We start from the raw sequence: 14,050 nt of genomic DNA, 5'->3' as shown, positions 1-14,050 counted from the left end.
TTTTTCATCTGCAGATTCTCAGAGAGGACCTCCCTTTCTATTATCCCCCGGGAGGAGATAGCTCTGCAGTCCCCATGCGGTCATTAACCCCCGTGCTCATCCCTTATTCATTTAATACACATTCATCTGATGCCTGCTATGTGCCTGACCCCATGATAGGCAGTGACTCTCAAGTACGGAACAGAGCAGACCCGGTCCTTGTCCTTGGGAAACTTACAGTCTAATGGGAAGACAGACACGAGACAAGCAAGCACAAAATAAACTCAAATCACAGTGGTCACAAGAGCAGTGAGCAGAGAGCAGACAGTGTGGGAGAAATCAGCGGGGACCTGAGCTAGGTGAGGCTGAACGGGAAAGCCTGCCTGCAACCCAGAGGAGGCCGAGGGCATAAGCGGATGATGGGGCAGAGGCTGGGAGCTGTGCTCAGATGGAGGACCAGCACGTGCCGAGGCCTGATATAGAAGAGGAAGAGAGGCTAACGCTGTGTTGCTTTCATTGTTTTTCTTTTTCATATCAGACTTTTCAGACTCAAGGTCAGACACCATGTCTTAAGTCCTCTGTGTCTTTACTTAATACAGGTTGATGGGCAGAATCAGGGCAGTCACGCGGATTTGTACAGTTTATTTGGCGACCATCCGACAATCCTTTGGGCCTGAGTTTCTGCATCACTGAAAAGGTTGTGTTCAGGAAAAGGAATGGGCGAGGGGTCTCACAGCTGCAGAGAAAAGGTAGTCAGCAGGCATCAGGAGCACGGGCACCTGACAGTGAGGCCGATGAAACAGGCCTGGAGCAGATGAGCAGGTGCTCTGAGAAAAGTAGGTCAGATTTCAGATATCCCAGCTCCCCCTTCAGCCTGCTAGAACTTGGTAGAGCTGCAGTTCTCAGCACAAGCAGACCTTACAATGTGCTGAGTTTCCAGGCACACTGTCCTTGGACGTGGACATGCAGATGCCTTTGGCCCGTGTCTAGACCTGCTGCCTTGACCCTGGTGAGCTCAGGGAGCTCAGGGAGGACAGAGCAGCCCCGAGTGGGGGGAGATGGGCGTGCAGACTTTCCAGTGCCTGAGCCTCCTGTAATTAAAGCCAACCTCCCTGCACTGGGGCCAGATGGAGTGTGCGGGCTTCTGCTCCTGTTCACAGCACAGTTAGTAGGGGGAGGGAGGGGGAGAGAGGGCTTTTAGCACCTGAGCCGTTTATAACCAGGCCTCGGGCTCCTCTCCTACCCCACTCCCCCAAGCTCCACACTGGGGTCCTTTCAGCATATTCATACTATCATGATGCCCTCAGCCTCTTTGCAGTGCTCCCTTCTGTACATGCATACACACACATGTGCATACACACTCACACGTTCACATGGACACACAGACACACACACACCTGACTGACTTCTCCTGGTAGCCTGCATGCGGCCTTTATTCACTAACCCAGGTCACATCCAAACTTCCCCTCTCGATACAGACCCCACCTTCTTCAGGCTCATGGCCAGTGGTTTTCATCCATTGCCTGCCTCCATGTATTGGCCTGGCAATCCTGAGGTTGGTGTCACTGTCCCCATTTCACAGATGAAGACATGCTCAGAGCAGTCGCGTGATTTAGGCCAGAGAATGAGAGGACTGTGGTGTGGGCAGGTCTAGCTGATTCCTAATACCCGTGCTTGCCCACAGCACTCAAGTGGTCCCTCCGTGCAGTGAGGGGACAGTTAGGAAAAGGGCATGTTCTTATAGAAATGAGAGAACTGGGATGCAGGGAAAGATGGCCTCCACTGTACCAGATCACAATGTGACAACACTACAGTCCATGAGCCAGAACCAAGCTGGTAGTCCACTAGGATAGTGGTATTCAAGCTCAGCCTCACCCTGGTGAGTCACTAGGCAGGGACTGCCTGTACCAGGTCCCAGCTATCCAACTGCACCTGCTGTGTGGCTGAGGCAACCTACCTAACATCTCTGTGCTCAGGAGATGGCAATGCCCACCACAAGAGTGCTTATGACAGCTGAAGAAAGCCCGGGAGGCCGTGTCTGGCACAAGCGTAGCACTTGGTGAGTGCTGGCTTTCACAGTTCTTATCACCTGTCCCCAGGGGAGCTGCCTAGGCAGCTCTTAAGGCCCAGATGGTGCCAACCTGGGGGGCCCTCCCAGCCAAGATTGGCAGTCAGCTCTGCCCTCACCCAATTCTAAGCTGTCAGCACTTCCTAAATGCCAGAGAGCCATTATCAGCATCGTCGGGGAAACCCACTTCCGGGCAGGCTTTCTGGTTTTGTATAATGGCCACACACACATGCACGACTAAACACAATGTTCATTTCCGCCTCCGTTTGTTCCTGCCTGCCTGTGAGCAGGCAGCCTCCTTATTGGCTTCCTTCACAGAGCCAGTGGCTGGGGTCCGAGAGTCGACGAAAGGATTTGATCAGAATTACACAGCCAGACTCTACGTGCAGACTGCAGCTTCTGAGGCCAAGAGGTGGCTTGGGGAGGTGAGGTAGTTCACACTGACTTTGGAGAGGAACAGACCTAAGCAAGTCTATTGACCTCAGTTTCTTCATCTGGAAACTGGGACTAATGATCGTCACAAGGTTATTTTGAAGATTAAACTAGGTGGTATATATAGGCAGTGGCACCATTACTAGAGCTAAAATGAAGGCTGGCTGTGAGGGTATCTGCCAACCATGACCCCAAAAGAGAGAATGACTTTAACCCCACCCTTGCTGGGTCCCTCGATAAGCTGGCAGCTCCTCTACCCCTCCATGCTGCTTCCTCCTCCCTCTAGCCAGTGTTAATTATACATGGAGCTTCCTTCCAACAGAAGGATTATAATTAATTTATGTTGGAACCATAATAGATTCCAATACAAATTCTGTTTCATCGCATCCTGCTGTAGTCTGGCTGCCGTTCTGCAAGGCATACTTCCATAATCTGCTGTGAGAGGCGAATCCTTGCTTCATGCCCTACCCCAGCTCCTAGGAAGAAAGACTAATGGAAGGGAGAATGGAGACAACCGGCTCTCTGTCAGTGGAGATAACAGGGAGGCCCTCCACCACCCCCCACCCTTCTCATTGGCCACAGTACCCAGAAGGGAAGAAGTACACACCCAGGCCACACAGACCTGGCGTGAAATCTCAGCTCCTCCTCGTAATTGCTGAATGACTTCAGGCATTCACGCAACCTCTCTGAGTCTCAGTGCTGTCATTTATAAAAATGGAACAATATAATAATATTTACCCATAAGGTGTTTCTGAGGATTAAATCCAATGAACTTTTGTGAAACATTTACAACAATATCAGGCTCTTACCATGTACTTAAAAGTAATAATAAGGCCTTGGCTTGTTTGCTCAGTGGTAGAGCATCAGCCCCAGTGTGTGAATGGCCTGGGTTCAATTCCCAGTCAGGGAAAACAGGAGAAGTGACCATCTGTTTCTCCACCCCTTCCTCTCCACCTTCTCTCTCTCTTTCTCTCTCTCTCCCTCTCTCTTCCCCTCCAGCAGCCATAGCTCAATTGATTTGAGTATATCATCTCAGGCACTGAGGATGGCTCCATGAAACCTCTGTCTCAGGTGCTAAAAGCAGCTCAGTTGCCAGCATGGTCCTAGATGGGCAGACCATCGGCCTCAGACAGGGGTTACCAGGTGGATCCCGGTCAGATCACATGTGGGAGTCTGGCCAACTACTCTTCTCTCACTTGGAAAAGAAAAAAAATCGAAATCAGTCAATAAATTGTTGTGTTTTTTTTTTTAAAGAGTAACAACTAGCAACTAGTTCTTGCAAAATGAAAAAGAATAGTTTTTAAATAGCAAACTGTTTTTTAATTTTTATTTTACTAGCAATTAATATTTAATGAGCATGTACTGTGTGCTAGACACAGGTTTACTTCATCCTTGCAACAACATGAGAGGTCAGTCCCCATGCTGGCTCCCTGGTGTTGCGGGGAGAGGCCGTGCTGATAGCATGGTCCCTCTTCAGGAAGGCCCCTGCGCAGGGTCAGGGGGGAGGCTGGGCTCAGCGCCATCCCTGGAGAGGAGGCCCTGCTTGAGCTCCCGGACCAGGGTGGTGCTGGCTGCAGCCACGTGAGGCCTTTTCAGAGAGGGGAAAAAGGAAACTTTCTTCACTTCAGTGGACACTTCTGTCACTCCCAGATGGCAAGGAGCTGAGGAGGAAGTGACTCAAAAGTGGAGATGGCAAAGACAGACTGCAACAATGGGAAGTGGAGGGCGGAGCCCTGTGACCGCCCAGCTGGAAGGGAGCGGGCAGAGCAAGGAAGCTTGAACTGAAGAGACAGAAAGGGTTTGCTGGCCAGCTGCAGGGGTCCAATCAGAGACACGAGTTCCTTGAGAGCCTGAACAGGCCACGTCCTGTGAGACCAGCTTCCACGACCACCTTGGGGCTCCAGGCAGGTGCTCCTCCACCTCGCGGGAGCCTTCCCCCAGCTCCTCATGCAATCCGTTTGCTCTGAGCATCTCTGTGCTGTTCCCCACTCTTCAAACAGCACACCCACTGCCGAGGTGTTCGATCTCTGCGTCACAGTGCCTTAATATACAAGTGTCCCTGAGTACCTAATACCTTCCGGGCCTGGTCAGGGTGCCTTCAGCTGGTCCCGGGCCCCTCTCAGTCTAATCCCCTTTGGGACCTCATGTTTCCGAACCCATTTCTCTTACCTTTGATTCAGTTTCCTTCAAAGCACCTCACAACTCTTGATAGTTTCAAACATTTTCTTGTTATTTGTTTATTGCCTGTATCCCCCAGGAAAATGTCAGAATTGGGGTTATGAGTTTTTAAAAGTCTTTTTAAACCACTGTATCCTCAAAGCCTATAACAGTATCTGGCACATCGCAATTTTTCCATGAATGTGAGTGAAGGAATGAGCAAAATAAAATACACAGTCCTTCTGTTCTCGTTTCTCTGCACAAAGACAGAGAACAACCCGTGTGTGTGGTGTGTGGAGGGGGATGTCCAGCAAAAGAAAACTGTCCTTTTGTTCAAGGAGTCACATTCCTGGAAAAGAAAGGCCACATGCTGAAAAAGGAAAGATATTAGACAAATGGATCGTCAAAGAACTGCAGAAGAATGCCGTCTAGCACAGAACAGTTGATACTTGCATGCAAAGATGGGGCAGGTCAACAGCTTCCTTGATCTCCAACAGGGTTCCCCAGTAATCTGTAGGAGGGAGGGGCCCCAGAAAGTGAGCAAGGACAGCCTGCGGTGAGTGAAGGACTGGGCAGGTAGGAGTGGATACCACTGAAGCCTGAGCTGCCCTTTAGGAGGTCATCGCCTCCTTACGTGTTTCCCCAAGAGAGTGGAGCATGGTCTCCTCTAGCCCGCTCGCTAGAGGTAAAGGGAGTAAGAACGCCCTCCTAAACCCCTCACTTTGGAAGTCCAAGCTTTGCTGCTGGGTCTGCTTGCCGCCGAAGTTTGGGCAAAATGAGTAAATCTCTGAGTCCCAGTTTCCCACGGTGACCTTAGGACTCTCTGCAGAGGACCACCATGGTGGACGTCTGGTATCCCAACATATATTAGTCACACCTCCTTTCACTTCACAAGAGTCTTCCTTTGGACAATAAATCTTACTGTCACTCTAATAATGAGTTTCTTTTGGAGTTTTAAGAGGATTCAATGTGTTGATACATGGGACAGTGGCTGCACGTTGTCTGGCAGATGAATCAGTGAGTGGCCATGGAAACAGGTAAACACAAATCATGCCTGCATCCTGCTGGACCTGGGCCCCTGGGCCCTGTCCACTGCCACCTCTGTCCGGGTGCAGGGACCCATTTCTGACACCTCCTCTCTCCTCTACCTGTCTCCTCTGGGGTCTGCTGCTTTCCCCTCCCCCCATGCCCACCTCTGCCTGGACCCAGCTGAGTGATGCATGGGCCACCCAGGCTCCGTGGAGAACATGTTGCCCTGCTCAGTGGGCCATGACTCCTGCAAAGGATGCTCCCCTGTCCTGGCCACACAAGTAATGGATGAGCAAGGCCCTGGCGGGAAGTGTTCCCTTATATCACCCTGGCAAAGGTTCCCTCTTCCTCTTCTTGAAAAATGGGCATCTGGCCGACGCGGAGCTGTGACCACTCTTCAGAGCCTTCCCTAGGTTTGATGGATGGAATTTCTGCTCTTTGCAAAGAAGAATTTTGCAACGAGAGCATCTCCCCTGGGCTTTGCTTACTTCCCTTGTGAGAAAGCAAAACCAGCGCTCAAGGCTAAAAGGCAGGATCCACAGCAGAGGGAGAACCACTGGAAGGGTAATGGGCAGTATGGGGGCACGGAGTCCTGGAAGAGCACTCAGGCTGGCCCCTGCGTCTTCCCCTTCTGTGAGTGTGCAGGGTGAGCAGGAGAGCAGTTTGCGGGGCATCAGGCAGAGTGTGAGTTAGGGTCCGTAGAGGAGAGTGGGCCTTCAGGGAGAACAGGCCCCACTCTGTGGAGGACCACCAGCAGCTGGCCATCCTCAGCCCTGCCCAGGCAGCACCTCTACCCACAGTGCCCGTGCTGGGAGCTGGACCTTGCACCTCCCCAGACTCATCCAGCCTCGGCCCTTGGCAACCATGCACAGGCAGTGGCCATATTAGAAGGAAACAAAACCCAGGATGCCCTGCAGTGTTAGGAACATACTTATACGAACACAGTGTGTGGTTACCTGAAATGCACATCAATGGGGTGACCTGTGTTAAGCTGACAGCCCCGCATGAGCAGGCTCCACCTGTTTCCCAGAGGATGGTGGGGAGACAAGAGGTCTTAAACACCAGCCTAGGAGGGTGGACTTGATCCCAAGAACAATGAAGCCAAAGAGGGCTTTGAGCAGAGATATTGCACGATCAGGTCTGGGTCTCTGCAGCGTAGCTCAGGTTCAAGTGAGGAGGGGGGGGGGGTGCTGGAGGAAACCATTGGAGGCTGTGGGACTAGTGCTGGCAGGTTTAGTGAGGACCCAAGTCAAGGCAGTGAGTGTGCGGATGAGAACAAAACCAGGGTAAAGCTGAGGTCAAAATCTGCAGGACTTGCTGACTCAGAAGCATAGTAAGGGAGAGGCAGGTGGCAAGGGTAGCCTTTGGTTAACCATCACCTGGAGACAGATGGGGAGCAGAGACCCAGGACCAGCGAGTTCTAAGCAGCAGCCTGAACCATGCCTGCAAGTCTGGTGGAAGAGGCGCTAATCACTCCTGACTTCCCCACTCCACCTCCCCCAGCTCCAGTGTGAGGCCAGACAGGACAACACAGGCTCTCTCTGCAGAGCCTGCTCCTCTGCAGCCCCTGAGGATGGAGGAAGGAAGCAGAAGGCAAGACTTATCCATTATGAATTCCCCCTGGGGAACTCCAGTGCTTCCAAAGCCAATTGCATTATTTAAAACTGGCTTAAATTTGGCCCAGGATAAAGAGTTATCCCTCATGTGGATCGTCATCCCCCTTCTTCGTGGCATCTTCCCCGCTTCCTTAGAAGAGGCAAAGCACCGTCAGCAGTCAGGCCTCGGGCACAGCCCCTCGCCAACGGCATCACTTCCCTTCTGCCCAGCTGCCAAATGGAACTAGCCCTGCATCCCTCTCTTAACCTTCCTGGTTTGCAAAAAAAAAAAAAAAAAAAAAAAAAAAAGGCGGAGTACTTTCATTTCTGGTGGCATTTTAGGGAGGGACTCAAGTCCTTTGGTTTTTTCAGCTGAAACACTCCGAGTGAGATTATCATGCAGGTCCCATGAAAACCATCGGACAGAGGGACTGACCTGTCCCCTAGAAGCAAACAGTAGCTCAGAAGCCTGGATCCCTCAGGGTCTGAGCTTCTTATCTTGGAGGGAGAAGGAAGGAAGGACAAAGCAGCCAACTGGTTGCTATGGAGATGTTTCCTCCAGCACGTGGAGTAGCTGGGACTGTCAATTGGCACTAACCTTGAAGGATTTCACCATGAGAAAGAGGATAAGGAGGCACTGATACAAATACAGCGTGTGAAGGCTGACCTTTAGCTGGGACGCTGGGGACAGATGGTGGATATGCTGGGAAAGATACCATGAGCCAGGGGGAGAGTGTAGGGAGAGGGAAAGGGAGAAAGGGGGGATGGGAGAGGAGGCAGAAAGGGGGCTAAGTACTGAGATGGGAGGAAGGAGGGAGGAAGGGGACAGGCAGTGCCACACACAGATCAGAACACGTTTCCCCATGCGACTCTTACCAAATCCCAATGTAAAAGATGTCTTCGTCTCCCTTTCACAGCGAGAACACCTGCTGGAGGCCTGAAGCGACTCATCCAGAGTCCCAAAGCAGTAGCTGACGGGACTGGGGCTGAAGTGCAGGTTTCTCTGGCTCCACCATTCATCCTCATTCTCCCACAGCAGGATCCGCTGAGTCACTCCAGCGACCCAGGTGGCTCAGGGCTCCAACTCAAGTCAGAAAGAAGAGACCCTCCGTCCTTTCTTCCAACTATGATCCTGTCCAAACACCCATCCATCTTTTGCATGGTTCTCCCTGGCATCAGGGTCCAGGGACCTGCTCCCCTGACTCTCCACTCACCGCCCGCCTGGGCATCTCTGTCTCTTTCACTCACCTTCTTCCCTGGCTCCTACTTCTCCTGGCCTCACTGCCCTGCCACAGTCTTGAACCCCCACCTTCCCTAAAGCCCCCCAAGTCCACCTCTAGGAACCTCCCACCTCCACTGTACTCTGCCTCTCAGGGAAGAGCTCCAAGTGCTCAACTCTTTTTTTCCAGGGCTTCTGCTAAAGACACCTAGAGTGGAGAGATTAGATGCTCACATTGAAAGGACCCAGAGGACCGTTGGTAGAGGATCAGATGATAAAGACGTGGCACATACATACAATGTACTACTACTCAGCCATAAGAAAAGAGGAAACAGTGCCATTGGCAACAACCTGAATGATCCTTGAGAGTGTTAAACCAAGTGAAATAAGTAAATCAGAGAAAGCTAAGCACTGTGTGATCTCACACATAGGTGGGATATAAAATTGAGACTCACAGACACAGGTAAAAGTGAAGTGGTTGCCAGGGGAAGGGGGGTGGGGGGAAGGGAGTAAAGGGGCTCAAATATGCAGTGACAAAAAATGATTTGACTTTGGGTGATGGGCACACAACACAGTAAACAGTTCAAGTGCTAAAAAATAAAAATAAACAAATAAATAAAATACTGCTGCAAAAAAAGTAGAAGAGGATAGATGAACCCAAATAATAATAATAATAATAATAATAATTTTTAAAAATAAAGCAAAAGCTCTATTCACCAAAAAATCAAATTAAATAAAAATAAAAGAAGGACCAGCCAGCAGAGGCAGGGCCTCCACCCAAGGGCTGGGCTACTGGTGTGCTGCTGTGGGCAGAGGCTCTCCCCGCCCCGCAAGCCGGGCTCAGCCTCGCCCGGGATGTCCTCTCTGAGTCTGGAGCTCCACGCCTCAGCGGCCTTCCCTTGCCTTGCTTCTGCATCATGGCTGAAAAGCAATGAGCACCCACACTGTATCAAGACAAGAATAAGCCATCAATACTATTTTTCTAGAGAGGCTGTGCTGGGATCATCAAGGACTGGATATCAGAAGGTACTGGAGCAGCCCCAGTAGATAAAGATAGAACTTTTTTTTTTTACATGCATTGTTGTGCCTATCAAAGCATTTGTGTCTGACATGGAGGTCTAATTCTGGTCAGGACTTAAGACTTGAAATTTGGCAACTCTGGTTTCAAGGGGCAGAAACTTAAAGCTACAGAGTACTCAGGAATTCTAGAAGCATAGGGGGCTGAACGTAATAAATAGGCTCCTGCTATTATAGTGCACCATGTGATTTGTTCTTGACATTACATGTGTTCTGTGCTATCTCTCATTAACAATGTAGAATGCAACATGCAGTACAAAACTGGGACCACAGTGCACCAATGCAACACCTCCACCAACCATGACCCTTGCATCTGAGGCATTGTATCATAGGATCCATGTCTCTGATTTTCTAAACTAAACCATTATCTTTACCAGACCCCGAGACAGTCATCAAAGGGCCACAGATCAGCTGAGCAGATAACTTTCTCACTCACCCATCTTGTCTAATACAATCTAGGAAATGATCGTCCACCAGCCCCTCACCATTCTGTCATAATGGGTGGCACTCCATCTTTGCTGGAAACATTTTGAGTGACATCTCCCTGGCTTGCCAATTGCAGGAAGGATAGAAATCAGTCACTTAACATGGTTAAATATAGCAAATAGACATCAACGTTTTCAGAATTTATGGCCATCATATGCCTTAGCTCAGGCTGCCAAAATGCTATGCAAATACTATACATTAACAAAATACTATAAACTAAGTGGCACAAATAAACAAACATTTAAATAATTAAAAACAAACAAATAAATAAACAAACATTTATTTCTTACAGCTTTAGAGACTGGATGTCCAAATCAGGAAGCCTAGTTTGGTCAGGTTCTGGCCACTTTCTCATTGTGTCCTCACATGGTGGAGAGAAAACCAGCAAGCTCCCTGGAAGCTCTTCTTAGAAGGGCACCACTCCCATCAGAAGGACCCCACCCTCATGACCTCATTGAAACCTAATTAACTTCCAGTAGCCCCACCTCCAAATACCATCACACTGTAAATTTCAAGCTTCAGCATGCGATTTTGGAGAGATACAATCAGTTCATGCACTCCATCCCTGGCCTCCCAAAATTCATGTTCTTCTCACATGCAAATTACATATATTCCATCCTGACATGCTTAACTCATCCCAGCATCACCGCTAAAGTCTAAAGTCCAAAGCCTCATCTAAATATCATCTAAATCATGTTCAATCACATACGGATGCGACTCAAGGTCATCTCCAGGTAATATTCTTCTCCAGCTGTGAAACTGTAAAACCAGACAAGTTTAGTGCTTCCAAAATATAATACAACAGTGGGACAGGTTTAGAATAGCTATTTCCATTCCAAAGGGGAAAAAATGGAAAAGAAGAAAGAGATACTCTGTTCCAAATAAATCTAAAGCCTACCAAGGCAAATCCTATTAGATTTTAAATCATAATAATATTCTCTGGCCCAACGCCCTTCCCTTCAGGCCCAGTGGAGTAGCAACGTCACCTTTACAACTTGGCAAGGTGCCCGTTTTGGCTCTGCTGACCCTGCCCACAGGGCACCTCTCTGCAAGGACAGTGGTTCCATTCTTTGAAACTGAAGTAGAGAGAACTCTCCTTCCAGGACCTGTGCCCTGAGGACTTGTGGGTAGGGCAGCAGCCCCGGCATTCTCTGAATCACCTGCTTTTCTTTCCTGGACGGGTAGTTAGTGCACATTTGCAGCTGAATAGCTCAGTGATCCCCCACCTTGCAGAGTCTCAGAGGTGTGACAGCCTTCCTTGATTCCTTCCAGCTTTTTCTGTCCCCTCTCCTCCAAACTGGCAGTGTCTACACTGCTATAACTCCATTTCTATGCTGCGCCTCCGCTGAGACAGCTGAGTTAATTCATGAGTCATGCCCGTGAGTTCTTCTCTTTTTTTCTTTTTAATTTTTCTGTTTGCTATAATCTTTTAAATCAGAAAGGGATTTGAGCAGTACATTTCCATTCACAAATCTTGTTCCCAGGGTGTTACTTCGAAGGGCTTCACCACATGCGTCCATCAGTTTATAATCTCGCTACTCTAAACAGTTCTTTTCTTTGGAAACAAGCCCTGTAGATAGTGGCTTCCATCAAGTTGATTCAGTTTAGCATACTAATTTCTAGAGGCCGGACTTGCACTTTATGACTATGAGGATGGAAGTTTTAAACCAGAGGTCAGGAAACTTTTTGGCTGAGAGAGCCATGAACGCCACATATTTTAAAATGTAATTCCGTGAGAGCCATACAACGACCCGTGTATGTTACTCCTTATCCAATAAAAATTTGGTGTTGCCCCAGAGGACAGCTGTGATTGGCTCCAGCCACCCGCAACCATGAACATGAGCGGTAGGAAATGAATGGATTGTAATACATGAGACTGTTTTATATTTTAACGTTTTTATTCTTTTTATTAAAGATTTGTCTGCGAGCCAGATGCAGCTATCAAAAGAGCCACATCTGGCTCGGGAGCCATAAGTCCTGACCCTTGTTTTAAACAATAGATCCTGAGGATGAAAGTTGTCCTAATCGTGTATGTAAATCTCAAAACACTTCAGTGACAAAAGATTTGTCTGCTCAGGAATCCCCTTGAGAGCTAAACTTACACCATAAAGCTAACATTCATTAGGTTACACACGCAACAAACATAACATCATTCAGCTCAAATAAGCCAATGTGAAACTAGAAAAGAAAACCTAGCTCTGCTTTTGTGCCTAAAGTAGCCCAGTATTGCACACTTGGAAGCGGCAAGAAACTTTATCTTCCTTATAAGTAGTTTTTGTCATACATATTTTTTAAATGTTCACAAAAACAAAGTCCTTGAAAATATACACTGTTCACAAATATTAGGGGATATTTTTTAAATGTTCACAAAAACCAAGTCCTTGAAAATATACACTGCTCACAAAAATTAGGGGATATTTTACCACTTCATATTCATTTTGAAATATCCCTTAATTTTTGTGAGTGGTATATTATCCAAGCAGATGAAGGTAAAGTATCGAACACATGAGCAGGTCATTGTTCAGGGAAGCTTGGTCTACTTCCTCCATGCCAGACGTGCAGTCGTCCCCTCCCAAAATGGCATTTCTTCAGTTACATTGGGGTCATCTTCATCAATACCAAGATCAAGTTCAATCATCCCGCAGATCTCAGCGGCGTGTGTCTGGGGTGGGGGCAGTCTTCCAGACTGCAGCCAGATGACAAGTGTGCAGTCTCGTAGAGCAGGATGACCAGATCCTTTACAGACTTGTCGTTCTTGTCAGCCTGCGCCTTCTACCTTGAGGTCTTGATGATGGATCTGGGTGGTTCTCTCACTGATTCTTTGCTGCCATGTCACCCACCATTGAGCTGTCTCTCAGGGCTTGAGCTTTCATGATTCTTTGCCCATTCGCTGTCCAGATATAAGTGCTTGCGACAATGCAGCGTGGGGATGTCACCAATCAACTTGACACAACCACCCTCCCCACTTCTTTCTCCAAGATGTCCTTCATGATTTTGCAGAGGTTTTCTCTCTTTTCCTGTTTTGTTTTGTTTACTTTTCTTCATCTTCTGGAAGTTCCAAGCCCTCTTTGGTGACTGACACCAAAGGCTTCCCGTCAAGCCCCTTCAGCTGCTGCACACCAGGACTCATCAATAGACTCGATATTATACGTAGATCACTTCTGAGCCATGATCTGAAGGCATTCCATGAAGGCCACATTACCTACCTGGTCCTTGGTCTCACCTGTGCTGCAATCAACATGTTTGTGGTTCTCCTTCACCCTCATGCAAAGTCCTGGAGGGAAATCTTAACAGCTCTGAGAACTTCTGATTTTGAGAGTCTCCATGTATTCTAAACTTACTATTTCTAGAGAACTGCTCATAAGACTTTTTTGTAGTTCTCCTGATCTTCTGCTAGTTCAGTGAAGAGTTCTAAGCATCTTTTTTTTTTTTACCAAATTCTTTGATATCTTTCAAAATGGGGTTTTGTTGCAACATCTCCTGGGAAGAATTTAGAGGGCAATCTTCAGAGTCCACCACACCTTTAATGAAGTTCAGATATTCAGGGATCAGCTCCTCACAGTTATCCAGGATGGAAACTCTCTGGAATATATGCATCCCCATATGTTAATGTGGCGTTCAAATCATTGATCAAAAGAAAAAAGAAGACGATGCCTCCTCAGACTGCATTTGCAGAACACAGTGTCTGAGGGAGACTAGCAGCCCCCTGCCCTGGCTAGACATGACAGACTTCCCTGTCTCAGCGTCACATCATCAAACCAGGCAACAAGGAGTCTGAAGACCACTTCTGATGGAGCCTGGCAAAAGGTAAGCGAGGCTCGGCATGGTTCAGGCGGAAGGATTCAGTGGTCTTAGAGCATATAAAGAGTTGATCTGCAGGAGAGAGTTTATATTCTTTGGACATGTGTTCAAAGGAATATTTGGTACCTGTGAATTGGGGTTGTAAGAAGACCTATCATTTAAGGTGTGTGGAAGCAAATAGGCTTATTTGTGCTTAATGAGCCCCCT

The 14,050-nt window shown here is 48.3% G+C and overlaps 1 pseudogene; it reads right to left on the bottom strand.

Annotated features, from left to right (window-relative positions):
- Positions 1 to 12,513: 12,513 nt before the first annotated feature.
- Positions 12,514 to 13,639, bottom strand: LOC136322459 (heat shock protein HSP 90-alpha pseudogene; annotated as a pseudogene).
- Between the last annotated feature and the right edge of the window lie 411 nt (positions 13,640 to 14,050).

Source organism: Saccopteryx bilineata, chromosome 2, assembly GCF_036850765.1.
Source record: "Saccopteryx bilineata isolate mSacBil1 chromosome 2, mSacBil1_pri_phased_curated, whole genome shotgun sequence".
Classification (NCBI taxonomy): Eukaryota; Metazoa; Chordata; class Mammalia; order Chiroptera; family Emballonuridae; genus Saccopteryx; species Saccopteryx bilineata.
This window is presented reverse-complemented; position numbering and strand designations above follow the sequence as displayed.